This window comes from Triturus cristatus, chromosome 8, assembly GCF_964204655.1.
Source record: "Triturus cristatus chromosome 8, aTriCri1.1, whole genome shotgun sequence".
NCBI lineage: Eukaryota > Metazoa > Chordata > Amphibia > Caudata > Salamandridae > Triturus > Triturus cristatus.
Genome location: NC_140591.1, coordinates 1,339,064,225 through 1,339,084,620, shown reverse-complemented (window position 1 = coordinate 1,339,084,620; position 20,396 = coordinate 1,339,064,225).

Below are 20,396 nucleotides of genomic sequence, written 5' to 3'. Positions count from 1 at the left end.
GATTTTTTACCATATCATCTTCTTTCTGACCTTTCAAAGTTGAGATATTGCAGTCATATATTGCTGTTGCAAAGTACAAAGGGAACATGGATTGATCCTGTGAAAGACATATCTTGCACATTTATGGATTTGAATTTCTTAAGTTTGCAGTAGACTTGTTTTCTGTTGAATGGGACCACCAAGCCAAAATGTGCTGCTTAACTTGCTCTAACTACATGTGGTATTCGACCCAAAGCATACTAATTTACTTTCACATTGGCTAAAACCTCATTTTGTGTTAAGTCTAGGAAGCTGTTAATGTGTCTCATCATTGTAGAATAGGCTTCTTATATCACACCACTTAAAGTTATTTGTGACATTGCACCAAATACTGTGATCCACGAAATAGAATACTGCCAGGATTTTCACTATTGGTGTTATTGATGTGACCATGCTTCGGCTGTTGACGGAAATCAATGACAGCTTGCCTACTGAATCTGTTTTTTTGGGGGGATTAAATCACGGTCATCCATGGTGGCTATGTTTGCAACTGTAATTATTAAAACGGTACCGATGATTTGGATTATGCATGGGTTGTAATGTCTTTTGTAAACTACGACAAAAATGTATTTCTACCAATTTCATAACATACGTCAGTTGGGTTTATGTTATATTTGTTCTTTTTGATCACTATTGAAGTTTGTGAGAAACAGTAGCGACATGCCTACATTGGTGAAAGGCTGCCAAAACGGCACTAGCATAGGGAGAAGGGCCAGGAATGCATTATATTACATAAATACAGTGCATTCCTGCACTTTCTCTTTGTGTAAGGCAACATGCAAGGTGCCTTGCTGGGTTGTCCTACACCAAAATCCCGTAAATGTGGTCCTGGGTTTCTGGTTGGCAGAGGTATACACACTGTCCAAGCAGGAACTAACAATCCTAGTCAGGGTAGGTCAGATGCACACCATAAATTAACCTGTGCTCACCTTCTGGTAGTTTGGCACAAAGCAGTCAGGGTAAAATTTAGAAGTAATTGTAACAAGGAATTCCAAATGTTAACCTAAGGAAGGGGTAGTCCTCACAGTATTGAAAAACACATTTTCGAGTTTTTCATTACCAAGACATAGAAAACTTAAAATTACATATCCTCCCTTTTAATTATTATTTTATTTATTTAGCAGTTTATAGAGCACTCAGCTACCTCCAACGGAGGTGTCCCGGCGCTGAAGACAATATCTCGAAAGGATCAGAGGGATGTGGAAGGGAGTGGGTAGATTAGATAAGGGAAAAAAGCCAGGTCTTGAGTTTTTTCCGGAATAGAGGCTCTGACGTCAGAAATCTTAGCTCTATAGGAAGCTGGTTCCACAGTTTGGATGTGGCCACTGCAAAGGCCCTTCCTCCCGTGCGTGCCAGGCAAAAACGGGGGCAGATCATAAGGCGGAGATGGTTGGATCTGAGGTTTCGTGGTGCTTGTGAGAACTTCATTCTGCGACGCAGGTAGGTAGGGCCTCGATCATTAAGAGCTCTAAAAGCCAGGGTTAAGGCTTTAAATTGAATGCGCAGTCTCACTGAGAGCCAATGAAGTTTGATCAGATGGGGTGAAATGGAGTGGCGGTAGGAGATGTTGCAAATCTGCCTGGCCGCTGCGTTCTGGACTCTCTGTAGTTGGTTTATGAGGTATGCCGGGGCACCTGCATACAGACTATTTGCATAGTCCAGATGAGCGGTAATAAGGGCATGGACTACTGTCTTACGAGAGTCTAGTGGAAGGTAGGGGATGATTTTTTTTATCATGCGGAGCTTTCCAAAGCAAGACGAGGTGACTTTATTAATTTGATTCTTACAGGAGAGGGTAGTGTCAAATTGGAAGCCTAGGTTACGGGCAGCTTGGACTGGTTCCGGGGGAGGGTTGAGTTCAGTCGGCCACCAGAGAATGGAAGGTGTGGGGGATTTCTGATTAAAAAACAGGACCTCAGTCTTATCTGTATTAAGTTTTAAGTTATTAGCAGACATCCAGGAGGCGATATTCATCATGCAGTGGCGAAAGTTGTGGAATGATTTTTCGGAGTGGTCTTTGAAGGAGAACACTAGTTGGGTGTCGTCAGCGTAAAAAGTTACTTTGACGCCCCAGGATTCCACCACTTTTGCCAGTGGTTTTAGGTACACATTGAATAAGAGCAGACTGAGGGCGGAACCCTGCAGAACGCCCCAAATCAATCGTTTCTTGGAGGAAAGAAAGGAGCCCAGCATCACCTGTTGGAATCTGTTCGTAAGGAAAGATTTAACCCAGGTGAGGGGAGTTCCGCTGACACCTACCTCTTGCAGGCGAGCAAGTAGTTTGTCATGGGAGATGGTGTCAAATGCTGCGGATAGGTCGAGGAGGACCAGCATGGCCTCCTCTCCCCTATCCGTGCATTCTCGAATCGACTCGGATACCTCAAGCAGAGCCAACTCGGTACTGTAGTCCGGTCTGAATCCTGAATGGGAATCAAGGAACAAAGAGTTTGATTCTAGGTAGTTGGACAATTGCTCTTGTACCGCTTTCTCGAGCACCTTAGCGGGCTTTGGTAGGAGTGAGATTGGTCGGTAATTGCTTAGGCAGGTAGGATCAATGCCAGCTTTTTTTTGGATTGGAATTAGCATTGCGTGTTTCCAAGCGGAGGGGACAACACCTGAGAGTGAAGAGGAGTTCCATATTTCGAGTAGGGGGTTAATAACTAAAGGGGCAATTTCGTTCATGATTAAGGCCGGGGCTGGGTCCAATGGAGAGCCTGATTTACATTTCAAGAATAAATTCAGGGCATGTTCCTTGGTAAGTGGTTGGAAAGCAGTAAATGCATGCTTGCAGATGATGGTAGGGTCTTCGGTAATGTCGGTACCGTTCTGAAGGATAGTTGCCGCAATGTTGGCTATTTTTTTTTCAAAGAAATCTGATAGGTTTTCACTCAGTGCTTGGGAAGTGGGTACTGGGGCAGACAGAGCACTGGGATTAGTAAAATCTTTAACAATGTTAAAGAGGGCTTTGGTCGAGTTTTTTGCATTGACAATAGTTCCTGCGAAATATGTGCTCATGGAGTTGCGTTTGAGTTTGCGAAACTCTTTAAGGACTTGTCGGTAAAGAGCCTTGGCTTCTGGGTCATAGTTCTGCCTCCATTGTCGCTCCATCTTTTTACACCTGCTTCTGTGTTCCCTTAGTTCCTGAGTGAACCAGGGGGCTGAAGGTTTTTGTCTGCGGGAGGTGAAGGTTTGTAAGGGGGTTACTTTCTCAATAGCAGTCGTGAGATCATTATTAAGTATAAGAACCGCCTCGTTGAGATCGTCAGGGAGAGGGTTTAGACTGTTATGGTATTGTTGCTCTAGGGCAGTACAAGAGATCTTGTGCCATTTTCTGCCTTGTGTTCTAATGGCAGACTCCTTCTTGACAACTTGGGTTGAGGATACCTCGAAAGGGATTTAAAAATGGTCAGACCATGTCAGAGGTAAGGATGGGAGGGTTTTTAGCTTCTCGCAGTTTGAAAAGATAAGGTCCAGGGTGTATCCTGCGGTATGAGTGGGGCCCTTTACCCTTTGTGTCAGATTTATATTTTGCATAGATTCCAGGAGATAAGTGGCGCGGTTGCAGCTACTTACATCAACGTGATGGTTGAAGTCTCCTAGTACCGTGAAGTGGGGGTGTTTAATAGAGAGGTCTGCAGTGACTGCCAGTAGTTCTGAGATGGCAGGCTGAGGGGTGTTCGGGGGGTTGTAGACCAAGATCCCTGAAGAAATGGCTGTGGTGGAGTCCGTGACAGAGAAGTATAGTGCTTCAATAGGCTTAATGTTCGTAATTTTTCTAGAAGTGATTTTCAGGTGATTCTTTAAGATCACTGCGATTCCTCCACCTGTTTTGGAGCCTTCACGGCTTAATCCAGTAAAGCGGTAGCCGCTGGGTACGGCGAGAGAGATGTCTGGGTTGGAGGAGTCTTTAATCCAGGTCTCAGTTAAAAATAATACGTCCCAGGATGTGGAGGACAATAATTACACAGCACCCTGCCCTATAGGGTACATCAGGCCTACCTTAGGGATGGCTTTTATGTAATAAAGGGGATTGTATGGTTTGACAAGGGGTTTTAAGTGCCAAGTCGACATGGCAGTGGAATACTCTACAAACCTAAGACATGTTCAAAGGTCTATGTAACTGAGGAGCACAATCAGTGCTGCAGGCGCACTAGTTGTATTTAATTTCAACACCCTGGGCTCAATTAGTGCACTTCACTAGGGACTTATAGGTAAATTAAATGTGCCAACAAAAACAAATTCAGCAGAAAGAGGAGGAGAAAGGCAACATTTTGGGGATGACCCTGCAGAAAGGACCATTTCCAACAGTGACCCTACGCCAAAATCCCGTAAATGAGGGTCTGGGTTTCTGGTTGGCAAAGGTATGCACCCTGTCCAAGCAGGAACAACAATCCTAGTCAGGGTGGGTCGGATACACACCATTAATTAAACTGTGCTTACACTCTGGTAGCTTGGCACAAAGCAGTCAGGCCTAAATTAAGAGGCGATGTTAAAGTATTTTTGCAACACTTCAAACAGTCAAACTGTGAAAACACCACATAAAAAGATACCACACCTGGTTATAAAAATAAAGTCTAATTTATTGAACAAAACAACAAAAATCCAAGAAGTATAGCAGGAGTTATGAATTTTGAAAGATTTGTTGCAATGGGTAAATATGATGTCATTGAATACCATGATATGTGCAGGCATGACAACGGCAATATAAATAAATGCAATGGCAATGTATGCCATAACCTATGCCATCACAACAGTGGTGATACATACAGTAATGAAGTTAATATATGCCATGACCCATGCATGAATGACAATGTTGTTACCAGTAGGAACAAAATCAATGTACGCTATGACAACTGTAGGCACAATGTTGAAAATGTAAATAAAAATGATACCAGTTACTGCCAAACTATTTTCAGGAGGTCTAATGATCTCAAGTCATTGCTGGAGGATTCGCCCAAGGTGACCTCCCCATCAACCCTGACTCAGAGACACATCTTTGATGCATGGATTCTGGCAGTTGCAACATTTTTATATACACATCCAAGGGTCCAGGACTAGATGGCACCACTTGGCAGGGCAAGACTTGCAGCAACCATATTCCAGGTGCTGTTGCAGGTTGATAAGAAGTCTTTGATGTCCTTGAGACTCAAAATAGGGGGCAAGCCAGACTGTCTGAAAAACAAGGAATCCGTGACTTACCTGATATTCATCAGAAACATGCACGAATAATTTTACATTGTGTGCTAGAAAAGTTCAAGCATAAATATGGTACTGTTGATTATCAAGTAGCAGCAAATGTATTAAAGTGGAGACAGAGGGATAGTTAAAAGAAAATAATTACAACTCCTCTATTATTGCTTACAGAATATATTCAGTCAATGTCCTGATGAGAACTACAATAATAATAACAGGGTATGAAATGCATCATCACACTTCAGAATCTTGGAGAACACTATTGCATGAATAGGATCATCTAGAGCATGGGTACTCACAAACTTTCTCTCAGGGGCCAAATTTACAGTGTGGTTTGTCGCCGAGGGCTGCACTGGTGGGGGTGGGGTCAATGGGGCAGGGGGGTGGGGCTAGAGCAAAAAAAACTGTGACTGTGAGGTTGAAAACAGGCCCCTGCAGTGGACGCCTTTGTCCACTGAGCCACCAGGCCCGGCATACACACATCTTTTTCTCTCTCTCTCTCTCTCTCCCTCTCTCTATCTCTCCCTCCCTCTCTCTGTCTCCCTCCCTCTCTCTCTTGCTATCTCCCTCTCTCTCTCTCTCTCTCCCTCTCTCTCTCTCTCCCTCTCTCCCTCTCTCTCTCTATGTCTCTCTCTGTCTCCCTCCCTCTGTCTGTCTCCGTCTGTCTCCCTCTATCTGTCTACCTCCCTCTGTCTCTATCTGTCTCACTCCCTTTGTCTCCCTCCCTCTGTCGCCCTCCTGTCCCTCTGTCTGTTTCCCTCAGTCTGTCTCCCTCCGTCTGTCTCCCTCTGTCTTTTGCCCTCTAGCGCCCTCTCTCTGTCTCCCTCTGTCTCCGTCCCTCTGTCTCCCTCCCTCTGTCTCCCTCTCTCTCTCTGTCTCTCTCTGTCTCCCTCTGTCTTTCTCCCTCTGTCTCCCTCTGTCTCTCTCCCTCTGTCTCTTTCCCTCTGTCTCCCTCCCTCTGTCTCCCTCTCTCTGTCTCCCTCTCTCTCTATCTCCCTCTCCCTCCCTCTGTCTCCCTTCCTCTGTCTCACTCCCGCTGTCTCCCTCTGTCTGTCTCCCACTGTCTGTCTCCCCAGACTCCCTCTGTCTCCCCCTAACTCCCTCCATCTATCTCCCCATGATTCCCTCCCTCTGTCTCCCTCTGTCTCCCTCTGCCTCCCTCTGTCTCCCTCTCTCTCTGTCTCCCTCTCTCTGTCTCCCTCTTTCTCCCTCTCTCTGTCTCCCTCCCTCTCCCTCCCTCTGTCACCCTCTGTCTCCTTCCCTCTGTCTCCCTCCCTCTCTTTCCCTCTGTCTCCCTCCGTCTCCCTCTCCCTCTCTGTCTCCCTCTCTGTCTCTCTGCCTCTTTGTCTCTGTCTGTCTCAGTCTCTGCCTCTATCTGTCTGTCCCTGTCTCTGTCTGTCTGTCCCTGTCTCTGTCTGTCCCTGTCTCCCTCTCAGTCTCTCTGTCTCTCTCTGTTTCTGCCTCTGTCTGTCTGCCCCTGTCTCTGCCTTTATCTGTCTCTGTTTGTGTCTGTCTCTGTCTCTATCTCTGTCGGTCTCTGTCTCCCTCCCTCTCTCTCTGTCTGTCTTCTTCCCTCTCTCTCTGTCTCCCTCCCTCTCTCTATCGCTCTCTCTCTATCTCCCTCTCTCTCCCTCTCTCCCTCTCTCTTTCTCTCTCTCTGTCTCCCTCTGTCTCAATCACTCTGTCTGTCTCCCTCTCTTTCTGTCTCCCGCCCTCTCTCTCCCTCTGTCTCCCTCTGTCTGTCTCTCTCCCTCTGTCTCCCTCCCTCTGTCACCCTCCTCCCTCTGTCTGTCTCCCTCCGTCTCTCTCCCTCCCTCTGTCTGTCTCCCTCTGTCTGTCCCCCTCTGTCTTCCTCTCTCTGTCTCCCTCTGTCTCCATCCCTGTCTCCTACCCTCTGTCTTCCTCCCTCTGTCTCCATCTCTCTCTCTCCCTCTGTCTCCCTCCCTATGTCTCCCTCCCCCTGTCTCCCTCTCTCTCTGTCTCCCTCCCTCTATCTCCCTCCCTCTGTCACCCTCCTCCCTCTGTCTGTCTCCCTCTGTCTGTCTCCCTCCCTCTGTCTGTCTCCCTCTGTCTGTCCCCCTCTGTCTTCTTCTCTCTGTCTCCCTCTGTCTCCATCCCTGTCTCCCACCCTCTGTCTTCCTCCCTCTGTCTCCATCTCTCTCTCTCCCTCTGTCTCCCTCCCTATGTCTCCCTCCCCCTGTCTCCCTCTCTCTCTGTCTCCCTCCCTCTATCTCCCTCTGTCTGTCTCCCTCTGTCTGTCTCCCTCTGTCTGTCTCCCTCTGTCTCCCTCTGTCTGTCTCTCTATCTCACTCTCCCTCCCTCTGTCTCCCCCTGACTCCCTCCCTCTGCCTCCCTCAGTCTCCCTCCCTCTGTCTCCCTATCTCTCTGTCTGCCTCCCTCTGTCTCCCTCTCCCTCTGTCTCCCTCTCTCTCTGTCTCCCTCCCTCTGTCTCCCTCCATCTGTCTCCGTCTGTCTCCCTCCCTCTGTCTCCCTCTATCTGTTTCCCTCCCTCTGTCTGTCGCCCTCTGTCTCCCCCTCTGTCTCCCTCTGTCTCCGTCCCTCTGTCACCTCCCCCATGTGAGTGGCAGCCCGGACTGAGAAAGCTTCCGGGGCACACACACAGCTGCACCCGAGTGCTTCACAGGTCTTTAAAAGACCATTTACTTATTAATGAGGCTTTGTTGTATTTCACCTCTTTTTAGCGCCCCTGCATCTCCACTCTAACTATTGCTGGAATCGCCCGGCCCCTATAGAGCAGAGTGTCTCGGAGTCCGCGCTGCTGCGGCAGTGTTTGCTGACACTCATTCATTTTTAAAAAAAAAAACACAGGTACAATGTCTGCAAGGTCCGCGGGCCGCCAAGGAAGGCTTGCTGGGCCGCTGGCGGCATGCATGCCGTACTATGAGTACCCGTGATCTAGAGGAATGGCTTAGAATTTTCAACCCTATGAACTGAAATAAGAGTGATAAGCAGCATAGCAGATCCACCTTGGACAAAAAGGACTATGGCCACTTATGCTTGTTTATGGAAATAGATGACTGGTTCATTCTACTGGTTAATATTTGTGATAAATTTTACACATGTATTGTCTTACTACTCGTTTTTCTTGAGTTTTGTTTATTGTTGCTATTTTGTAAGTTTGTCACAACTTTCGGTGATTTGAAACATTGAAAATGTGTATGTGTATATTTAAATCAATGATTGTGGCAACCCCTTTATTTGACAAAGAAAGATAATGTGATTCTAACGAAACTGTGAAGGAATCAAAGTTAATACATAAAAGGAAAACTAAACATTGCTCCTAATTTGCTGAACTAGTTGACAGCACAAACAGACAGCTAGAAATTTTTTTTTGATCAGTATATTTTTCTAAAAGTGAATTTTTTAAATTGCAATGATAAATTCAACGTAACTAGTAAAAAGGATTTATTATTACAATGTCTTATGCACTAAACATGACAGCTATACCTCCTTCCAATTGGGAATTATGGGAGTCCGTTTTGAACAACGCCGCAAGTGCTGCCAGCCGCAGATCAAAGCAGCCATCAGGGGACCACAATCACCAGAGTCCCAAGCACCGGTGGGAGGTGCCAACGCTTTGTTTTGCACCAGGAGGTGCTCATAAGGGCCCAAGGGCCCCCACAGCACGGGACACACTCGTCGGGTCCCGTCCGAGCCCGGAGGAGGCTGGGCTGGGCCATTCCATTAACAACGCTTCCACGAGATACTTGTACTTGACCCCTCAATCCCCAGGTACTGTGGCACTTTTGCGTTGTTTATTTCTACTATAAATGGTGTCCATGACGTTGCCCATTCTTGTGCCCACAATGAGCAACCGTAAGGGAGTTGTGGGGAATTTGGATGCTTTTATTATCAGGGCAGAATCTATGCTCAGTTATGAGATCAAACTGACTGAGATGTGACTCTCTTTAGGACCTCTACCCTTGCTGAGGCGCTCTTCCCTAGGCCCATCCGCCCTGGGTGAGGCTTCACAAACTTGCTGCCCTCTCACCACACAAGACCAGCTGCAGTCTTCTCCTGTAATTTCTTCTTCACCTGCACCTACACTTGTACCCGATGTGGAAGTTTCCCTTTTGGATCCTGTAACCAGGACCAGTGTAGCTACCAGGACACGGACTCGGGCTTTTAAACCCCACACTGCGGTCAAGACGAAAGAACCACCAGAGAGGCGAAGAAGGGGTGGGGGCATACAAAGATCTAAACAACAGAAAGGGACCTGAAACCCTAATTCTGGGTCGGTACAGACCTGTACAATTAGTACACAAACTGACTCTGCTTTTGCTTTTTCTGTACCCACATGTAATACTTCCGGGGGTGTAGCCCTGGACACTGCTGGGGAGACTGTTCTGGGTGTTGCACTTGCACGGTTTAAGTAACTATTGGACAACCGCCTTGTTCCACTCTGGAGGCGCTTGGAACATTTGGATTCTGTAATGTGTAAACCAGCTGGCAAAAAAGATTCACTGCAGCCCGCAGTTGTTTCAGGGGAGGGTTTGGGCTCAGATGTTTCCGGGGGTGTAGCCCTGGACACAGCTGGGGAGACTGTTCTGGGTGTTGCACTTGCACGGTTTAAGTAACTATTGGAAAACCACCTTGTTCCACTCTGGAGGCGCTTGGAACATTTGGATTCTGTAATGTGTAAACAAGCTGGCGAAAAAGATTCACTGCAGCCCGTAGTTGTTTCAGGGGAGGGTTAGGGCTTAGATGTTTCCTCAATACCTGCAGGCGAGCATAGACCCCCGAGGGAGGCATCTTTAAACATCCATGAGGAAGTTACTGGAATGGATTTCTGCACCACCGAGTCAGCATTAACTACTGTTCCCCATCAAGTAGGGTCTGATTTTTACCAGAGTCAAGCTCAGGGGCTTCTTAATGGTCCCAGGGGTCCCAACATTCCAAACGGCTCCTATGATGCTGTCTCCCCCACGATGGACCAAAATGCTAAAGCACCTACCCAAAAGTGAGAGGGGTGGTTGGAGCCTGAAGGATCCAACTGGGGGTCCACTTAGGGGCTACTAAGAAAGGTATTGGAGCTGTGTTGCTTCCAACCATTAATTTACCCTCAGCTGCACTTCCATATGGCATTATACTGACCGGAGTGCCCGTGAATAAAGCCTGCCAGAAGGAAACACAGTTGGACTTATGGAACAAGTGTTTATTCTGGCTGGCTAGTCCTATGACCAAGCGGGAGAGATTTTAATGGTTCATAGGGTTGACTGTGTGGGCACGAGACCCAAAACATTACAAGGGGGCTGTATTGTTATTAACTTTAGTACCCTCCAGACTGCTCATTTTTTGGCCAGCCATATCCTTAGCCCCAATTGATACCTACAGGAGTCAGTGCCCAAACGTTGGACTATTTTTATCCCCACAGTCATAATCACCAAAGGGCCACTAGTCACCAGACCCTTAGCGCAATTAATAGTGGCTCCCTACCCAAGACCTCTCTTCTTTAACATCCCAGTGTCAAACAGGTGCGGGGCTCTGGAGGAGGTGGATTGACTGGTGTGGAATGGCGGATTCGATCTGAATAGTGAGCACAGGAGTCCAGGTAGGAAACCAAGGGGTCCTAATAGTGGGCAGATGGTCCAGGCTATACCGTGTGGTGCTAGGGAGGACCCAGGGGTCCTGCTTACTAGCTTCCAGTAGGGGAATCCACTGTTGGTGGTGCACGATTCCCCACTCTCTGGCACATCAGGCAGTGGCTCGCCTGTGGAAGGAGTGGAAGCTGCCCCTCTGGTTCAGCATGAGAATACCACAAGCCCAGATCCTAATAGCCATTTTCCCTCTGGTAAGCACTCTAATTCTGACCACAAGTTGAGGATTCTATCCTGGAACATCGCCGGAATCAAAAACAAACTGGACTCCCCAGAGTGTGGGCTATTTGTGGGTAGCCATGATGTTTTCATGTTTCAGGAAACCTGGGCGAGGGATGACCTTGTGAGGACGGGGTATGTAATTTTTAACATCCCAGCTATACATGGGGGGAAGAGCAAGACCCTCTGGGGACCTCAACATACTTGGACTGCTCAGTGGACCACTTGAATACCCAGTCTAATGACATCCAGTGCATCATACTTACCTTTCCACCTAGCCTCAAAATTGCTTTTATTAATATTTACTCCCACCCTGTAAGTATTGGCCACGAATCACCGACTTTTGAGCAATTAAACGCCTTCATCAGCACTGCTCCCCTGAATATAAGATTGGTTGTGGGCGGTGACTTTAACTGTCAATTCGAGCCCCTTGTTGTCGCTTCTGTTGCAAATTCTAGTGCTGAGGATCGGTTATGGCTAATCCCCGACCCTCAGATGCAAGCAATGAAGGCCTGGACACCGCTGGCACTCCTAATCAATGCTGTTACACTAATTTATTCTTTGAGAGCTTGCAATGGCCATACTAAGTCAGACAGACCAGGGAAGACAACCTTTAATAGACCTGGACAATCTTCTCTGCTGGACTATATTCTAGTTGAAGCAAGCTCATGGAAATGGGTGGTTGATTTAGCTGTCCTGCCATGGCAGGACAGCGACCATAATGCCCTGCGATTGGAGCTACAGCTCCCAAACTTCAGCAATCCTATGGATACCAGCCGCCTCATAGCTAGCAATCTAATTCTCGCTAATAATAGGGGGAGCATTATGTGGGGACACTAAAGCAGTCTCCGGATAAGATAGCTGCATTATTCGCTCTAACAATTAAGCCCATCCAGGATATGGGGGAGATTGCTGGGAAAATGAATTCTCCTCAAAATAACGATAGAATAGAGGTGCTACACACAGAACTAACAACTAGTCTGGCTAATATATTAAACCCCCTTGTACACTCCAAAGCAAAGCAGGGTTTTAAATCCACTTGGTACAATGATACCTGTCGTAAGGCAAAGAGAGCTCTCTTTGATGCCATCAAAAGTAGTGACAGATCTTTGATCAAGCAAATGATGTGCCACCATAGAGACTGCATTAAACAAGCAACAAAGGCCTGGGAGACAGATAGATGGGACGCCATCAGACTAGCTCTCTCAAATAGAGACATGAAGTTGTTCTGGTCATTAGTGTGATCAGATAGTAAAGAAGGCTAGACAGCTTTAGAGTCAAACATTGCAGCAGTGGCATGGAAGTCCCACTTCCAAACCTTATATTCTATGGAAACAGACACTGACCCAGAACCTGGCAGCCCCTTATCAATCCCCGTGACAGCAGCTGACGAGGAGCAAGGTATCACCCTAGCTGATGTCCTAAATGCAATAAGGAAGTTACCTTCTGGTAAAGTACCGGGTTTAGACAAGATTCCATGGGACTTATTTAAGGAAGAACCAACAATATGGGGCCCCTACCTCTGGGTAGTCTTTAATGCTGTCCTGCGAGGTATGGCAATCCCAGGCACCTGGCTGGGGGCTGAAAGTTACCCTGTTTTCAAAAAGGGCCCACCTATTTTACTGCCCAACTATAGGCCGATCAGTCTGATCAATGTCTAATAGAAAGTAAGCAATAGATTGGAACTGCACCACTTTTCTTAATATATATGTAAGAAATCCTAAATGTCCACAATATTCGCTAGAACCGGATAGTACGAGAAAAGTTCATTATCCCATCAGTTGCTTTATAATTTCTTTATTTCCAATCAAAAGCCATCAGCCAAAGCATTTCGTCTTATTCTAGTAGGACTTCTTCAGGGCAATTATTCTTTTTATGTAGCGCCCGCGATCTCGAGAACAGGATGATTTATAACCAAGTTTTTTTGTAGATAGAAAAACAAGCAGATTTCTCAACCCCTTTAAGTATTAAAAAATAGTTGTATTTCAAATTTACACCCATGGGCCGTTTCCTCAAGGTCCCAGGGCAATCCGGTATGGTAACCACAGAAGAAAGTAGCCAACGTGTACAGAACCAATGTGTGAATACACGTGTAGATGGATATTATCCACCCAATGCAATAGTCTTATAATCGCAGCGCGCAAAGGCGTTGTTCAAATCTCCATTATTCCAAAAGGGACTTCTTACATATATGTTAAGAAAAGTGGTGCAGTTCAAATCTATTGCTTGCTTTATTGTTCCTGTTTAAAGGAAGCACCTTTGGGCAGGGGGGCTTTTGGAACCTGCACACATAAACTATGTTTATACATTTTTTGTAAGATATTGGTTAGACTGTCTAAACTTTTGCTGCATCAGCGCTTTGTGCCCCACTGTCCAGTTTTGTGTTGTCTCACAGAAAGTGTTTGCTAAGGTTCTCCTCGATCGCCTTCAAGTGTGAATGGAGGAGTGTAGAATCCTAAGTCCCTAACTGGCAGGGTTTAGGAAAAACATCTCCACCATTGACCAAATTCTAAGGGTATAGCTACTGTACTGGAAGACGGTATCAATGGAGGGTGGCAGTCTCTATCTGATATTTGTCGACCTGAAAACTGCCTTTGATTTGGTACTCAGAGATACATTGTGGGAGGTTCTCAAACAATTGGGAATCCTCCCTTATCTCTTGACATTGATCATGAGACTGCATGTGGACAATTATGCCCGAGTAAGGTACGGGAAATTTGGGGAAATAACCCCTCGCTTTGAAGTCAACAGAGGAGTAAGGCAGGGGTGTGTGCTTGCCCCAACCCTCTTTTGCCTTTTCATTAACGCTCTGGTTGCCCACCTAAACGAGATTGTGGATAACGATGCCCCTAAGTTGGCAGACAGCAAGGTGCCTGCTATGATGTTTGCAGATGACAACTTGCTCCTCTCCAAGTCACCAATGGGCATCCAGAGGGTTCTTGATAGCTTTGTAACATTGTTTACAATCAAGGGGCTGAAGATCAACACTCTCAAAACCAAATATATGGTTTTCAATCCATCCAAAACCACTCAACCCAATCCCTCTCTAAATGGTACACTGCTAGAACCGGTGACCGTCTTTGACTATCTTGGTGTCACACTGTCTGAAAAGTTTGATTGGGGCCCACAGCTAGCAACAGCAAGTCTCAAATTTGCCCAGATGGTATGTGGAGTATTAAAAACTTACAAGAGCTCCTCTTGCAAACCAGCTCCCACGGTGACCGAGACTTATAAAGTGCAAATCAGGAGCGCTGTAATTTATGGGGCTGAGCTTTGGGGGCATTGCCCCACTGGTGGTTTGTGTAAAATTGAGAATAACCTCCTGAGGCAGTTGTTGGGTCTTCCGCCAAGTACTCCTCTTATCCCCCTTTGCATGGACCTTGGTATTAGACCAATAGCAGAGGAGATTGGCCCCCGACCACTAACATTCTGGCATAGATTGTGGCCCCCCCGGAACTCACAGACTATCAGTTAGAATTTAAAGAGATTCTGGGTCTTCCAGGTGTGGGCAATCTGCCATGGCTTGCCCATATAAGGGACACATACAACAAGGTAGGTCTTTCAAATCTTTGGAATAACCCGGAAGTAGCGTGCCAGGCCACCCCGCGCCTTGTATTAGTCAGAGCATACAGATCACTCAAATTGGCCGATATTCAGGGGAATGTCGAACTGGGAAGTTTAACAGCTGACTTTTTAAACATCAAAGCTGAGTATCATTTTGAGAACTTTTTGGACGCCGTCCAGCCTCTTTTGGCAAGGAAACTGTATTTCCAGTTCAGAACAGGGACCTTGCCGATTTATGCCTTTACAAACAAGTGGTCAAAAGCCTCCTCCCTGGTATGGCCTGGATGTAAGTGCACCAACAAGACCGATATCCATGTTTCCTTATTTATTACTGAACAAATCGAATCTAGAATCTGCTAACTCGACAAGGGGTAACCGGTGCTTGCTGATTAGCAGCATCCATAATCTACTAATCTCTTTTTTCATGATGAATTTCCCAGTCTTCAATAGAGCTTTGCTTCAATTTTATGTTCGCATATTGTCTGTTTTATGTATTATTGTTTGAATTGTCCACTTTTCAAGGTCTTACAGACTGAAATAAAGTTTGTTGGAATAGAATGGAATTACAGTTTATCAGATGTAACAAGGAATCCCCAATGTTAACCTATAGGAGGGGTGGGCCACACAGAAGTGAAAAACTAATTTGGGAATTTTACACTACCAGGATATGTAAAACTTAAAATTACATGTCCTAGCTTTTAATTACACAGCACCCTGCCTTATGGGCTACTTAGGGCCTATGTTAGGGGTGACTTATATGTAACAAAGGGGGAGTTTAAGGTTCAAGAAGGGGTTCAAATGCCACATCGACATGGTAATGCAAACTGCACATACTGGCTCGGCAGTGGCAGGCCTGGGAGATATTTAAAGAGCTACATGACTGGGATTCACAATCAGTGCTGCATGCTCACTAGTAGCGTTTAATTTATATGCCCTGGGAACCTGTTGAGCACTTTAGTAGGGAATTACAAGTAAATTACATGTGTGTTAGGATGCTCTATGCACAGCTCTATCCCGTGCATTATAATTCTGGTTGAGAATAATATAGCCTGCACACATTACCCTACACCAGGTATGTATGGAGGGTGCTCACCTTGCACAGGTTAATGTGGCACTGGGCGTTACCACGAAGGGACTGCATTGTCCATGAGGCCTCATGGTGCTTTGAGCGAGAGGAAACATCATATTATCCCTGGTATTTAAGGAGTGCTCAAGCAACCAGCAGCACTTGCTATTCTTCAGTCAACCTGACGGATTTCTCGCCGGTTAACTTCCTGGAGCAATGCCTTGGGCAACTCGCTCGTTTTGTGGAGCTGCTTTTCAGACCCAGTAGTCGGTATCGGGTAGCCTGCTGCAACCTATTCAGACTTCTCTCATTTTGCAGAGCCACTTAACAATCTAGCTGCTTCTCTGGGGGAAGCACTGGATATCGGAGAGCTGAAAATGAGGCACGGGCCACCTCCAACACTAATCCAAGTTTACTGGTAGTGCTCACACCCAGTACTGTGCTCTATTTCTGTAAACCCTGAATTTGTATGCAATTTCCTGTTTCTTGTATCCTGAGTAGAGCACTTATGTGGTGTGCATTACACCCTTAAAGATTTACTATCATTGACTACAGTCAATATCAATTGTTTTATTTGACATTGTATTAGCCATGAGACGAATCAGTGCTAATTGAGTATCACGTTGTTGGAGTGCCACAAATTAACTCCTTCTTGGTCAAAGAGTCCTAATGTCAAACTTTAAACCTTACATGTTAGTGAACCCTTACAGTAAAGTGGATGTATGTATGTATATTGTATACACTGAGTGAGTGTCTTTGGTAATACTGTGCCTTTTTTCTTTTTGGTCACTGCAGGTCTCCCTTGTGTGGTAGCGACTTTTAGCAGCCAGTTTACCTCAGACAGCACCCTGAAGAGACAGCAAGGGTTGAAGGATACCAGTCTGTTGTTAATTATTTTATCTTCTCCTCCATTCCCTTGGGTGCACGCTTTTGGGAAACTGGACTAATTGTTCTCTGATTGCACACAGCGGTGGCTGCTCTTGATCCCAAATGGTAGGACAACGTGGGAGAAATACTTTTCAAAAAATTGACAAAATAAAGCAACTAAATTGAGAAAAATCCTAATTTTAAGACTTTCGGTATTCACAGAAGGCATTTAGGAGTCCTAAAGTTAGGAGTCCTAACTATACTACTACTAAACTGAGAAAAATCCTAATTTTAAGACTTTCGGTATTCACAGAAGGCATCTAGGAGTCCTAAACTTAGGACTACTAAATTGAGAAAAATCCAAATTTTAAGACTTTCGGTATTCACAGAAGGCATTTAGGAGTCCTAAAGTTAGGAGTCCTAACTATACTACTACTAAACTGAGAAAAATCCTAATTTTAAGACTTTTGGTATTCACAGAAGGCATTTAGGAGTCCTAAAGTTAGGAGTCCTAAATTTAGGACTACTAAATTGAGAAAAATCCTAATTTTAAGACTTTCGGTATTCACAGAAGCCATTTAGGAGTCCTAAAGTTAGGAGTCCTAACTATACTACTACTAAACTGAGAAAATCCTAATTTTAAGGCTTTCGGTATTCACAGAAGGCATTTAGGAGTCCTAAATTTAGGACTACTAAATTGAGAAAAATCCTAATTTTAAGACTTTCGGTATTCACAGAAGGCATTTAGGAGTCCTAAAGTTAGGAGTCCTAACTATACTACTACTAAACTGAGAAAAATCCTAATTTTAAAACTTTCGGTATTCACAGAAGGCATTTAGGAGTCCTAAAGTTAGGAGTCCTAAATTTAGGACTACTAAATTGAGAAAAATCCTAATTTTAAGACTTTCGGTATTCACAGAAGGCATTTAGGAGTCCTAAAGTTAGGAGTCCTAACTATACTACTACTAAACTGAGAAAAATCCTAATTTTAAGACTTTCGGTATTCACAGAAGGCATTTAGGAGTCCTAAAGTTAGGACTCCTAACTTCTGTGAATACCGAAATGAGTAAGTGCCTTCTGTGAATACCAAAATGAGTAAGTGCCTTCTGTGAATACCAAAATGGTAGTAAGTTTAGGATTTTGTCTTAAGTTAGTTCTGTGAATCGGGCCCTGTGTGCGCATTTCAGTTTGGCCATGCTAAGGCAGCCATCCAAGCCAAAATGCACACTTAGCAGTGCACATACCTCCTCCTTGTTGCTCCTGACTCTCGTTGCGATGACCACGCCCAACCGTAAGACTTGACTGGCTCTGTAAAAAATAAAATGGTGATAAAATGGGTTTATAATAATTTTATTTTTCACTTTTGCCTCTGCTGGCTGTCAGCAGTGAGGCGAAGCTCCCCTGCCATAACAGAGGAACTGTCCTTGATCGTGCACACAGGAGAGTGGTCGGATTGTCGTTACGTCAATGTCCTCACCAGAGGAGTACGCCAGGTTAGTCATTTTGTATATGCCCAGTACTAACTGGTATGCAGTAAAACATGAGCCAATTGTGGAAAATACCATCAAACCATGCCTAGGGGTGTGAGCACAAGCACTTTAGCACTGGTCAACAGTCCCCAAAAATTAATTCTGCAAAAAGAGGGGCAGAGGAAGGCAACTATTTTGGGGGTGACCGTGCAGAAAGGGTCTTCAGAATCTTCATATCCCTCCATCTACAGGGGTAGAATTTGTTGGTTGTCACAAAACACGCAAAACCCTGAGCTAACAATCGAGCTGTGAACTAGTATGATTTTTCATTGTGTCAAGACTACGTTGCAATTCATATGGTAACATCTAATGAACTAAAATCGGTATGAAGGAAAACTTTGTATTTGTGAACTGGGCACAAGGCAATGGTCTGACGTGAGTAGTTATTTATACACCTATGAATGTGGGGGTATTCATACCACCATGTGACTCAGAGGGCATTTTGAACAATGTAATATTTCTTGCACACTGGCTTATAATTGGAAGAAAAAAGGTGAAATAAATCCAATTATTGATTACAAATGTTATGCTACATCCCACAAATGTTCTCACAATACAAACAGTACCCCGCCTGTGTGGATGTGCTGAGGGCCGACAACAGGAAAAGTTCCAAAATGAAAAGTAACGAGTCAGTGCACAGTACTTAGTTTTCTAACACTGGCACCTATTTATGACTGCTCACAACATGGGGGCTGTGTTTTCATTGTATCATACTTTAAAAAGATAATTACCGGACATTTTCTTCTCTTTGGGTGACCTAGAGTAATCCAAATTGTCTAATTGTTAGTGTGATGGCTAGTAGGTAGTGTTTGTACTAAGATATGAGACCAATGGTCAAGGCAGTGGGTTATGGAAGATGCATTGTGCACTTCAGAAAAATATTGAGACCCTGAAACTTATTTTTGTACAAACTAAACACTGGTGGAGACATTAAAGTTTCTCCTTCAAAATCAATTGTTATAGGTTATGTGGGTTACCGCAGAATTTGGGCTTAGGCTCAGCCATCACCCAGGAAAACGTACCAACACAGACATTTATAAAGACTTGACACCAAATCAAGTCCAAAGTGGTTTTGTTGGCATGGATCCTATTAGTGTTTCTTACCCACAATGCAGTACAAATCACTAGCTTTGACTAAAAATATGCTATTTACTCATATTTCTTTGATAGGATACCTCAGAATCTTTAGGGTGCCTCAAAATTCCTGGATGAAGGACAGCCGTCTGAAGCTAAACTAAGAGAAGACCGAGGTCCTCATACTTGGTCCCTGCACCACCGCCTGGGACAACACCTGGTGGCCCTCCACCCTCGGGAGCCCACCCACCCCTACAGACCATGCTCAGAATCTCAGTATCATCTTTGACTCCTCCCTCTCCATGAACCGCCAGATTAACGCCATCGCATCTGCTAGTTTCAACTGCCTTTGCATCCTCCGTAAGACCTTCAAGTGGACCCCCCCGAGAGCAGAAGGACCGTCACCCATGCACTCATTACCAGCAGACTGGACTATGACAACGCCCTCTACGCCAGAATCAACAAAACTCTTCTGCAAAGACTCCAGACCATCCAGAACGCCGCAGCCAGACTCGTCCTCGGGACACCGCGCCATGAGCACATGACCCAACACCTACGCGGCCTCCACTGGCTCCCCGTCGAGAAGAGGATCACCTTCAAACTCCTCCTACACGCCTACAAATCCCTCTTCAACATCAGACCCAAATACCTCAACGAGAGAGTATCCTTCCACGTACCCAAGAGGAACCTCCGCTCCGCCGACCTCGCCTTGGCAGAGGTCCCCCCCATCCGCAGAAACAGAACTGGCGGGAGAGCTTTCTCCTACCGACCCTGCACACATTCAGGAAGGACCTCAAGACCTGACTCTTCAACTTATCCGGAGCCCCCACAGCACCTTGGGACCCTCACGGGTGAGTAGCGGGCTATATATACCCCTGATTGATTGATTGATTGATTGAACAGAATATCTATACAAAAAGCAAAGTTAATTTTGCAAACGATATTTGGAACACAATTTGTATATATAGCAATATTCCTATATACAATATTCAGAAATACAATTCGTGAGTGAGGCGTGTTGACCCGGACAACCAATGGCTGAAGGCTGCTGTCTTAATGTCAGAATGAATTTAGTAACTTTTCCAGACCAAGAACTGATCCTAGAAACCAATGGCAGTTGGTTGCAAATCACACTGGGGGTGAAAAGATATACATACATATAACATATACACATATATACACATACACATATATACATATACACATAACACATACACATAATACCCA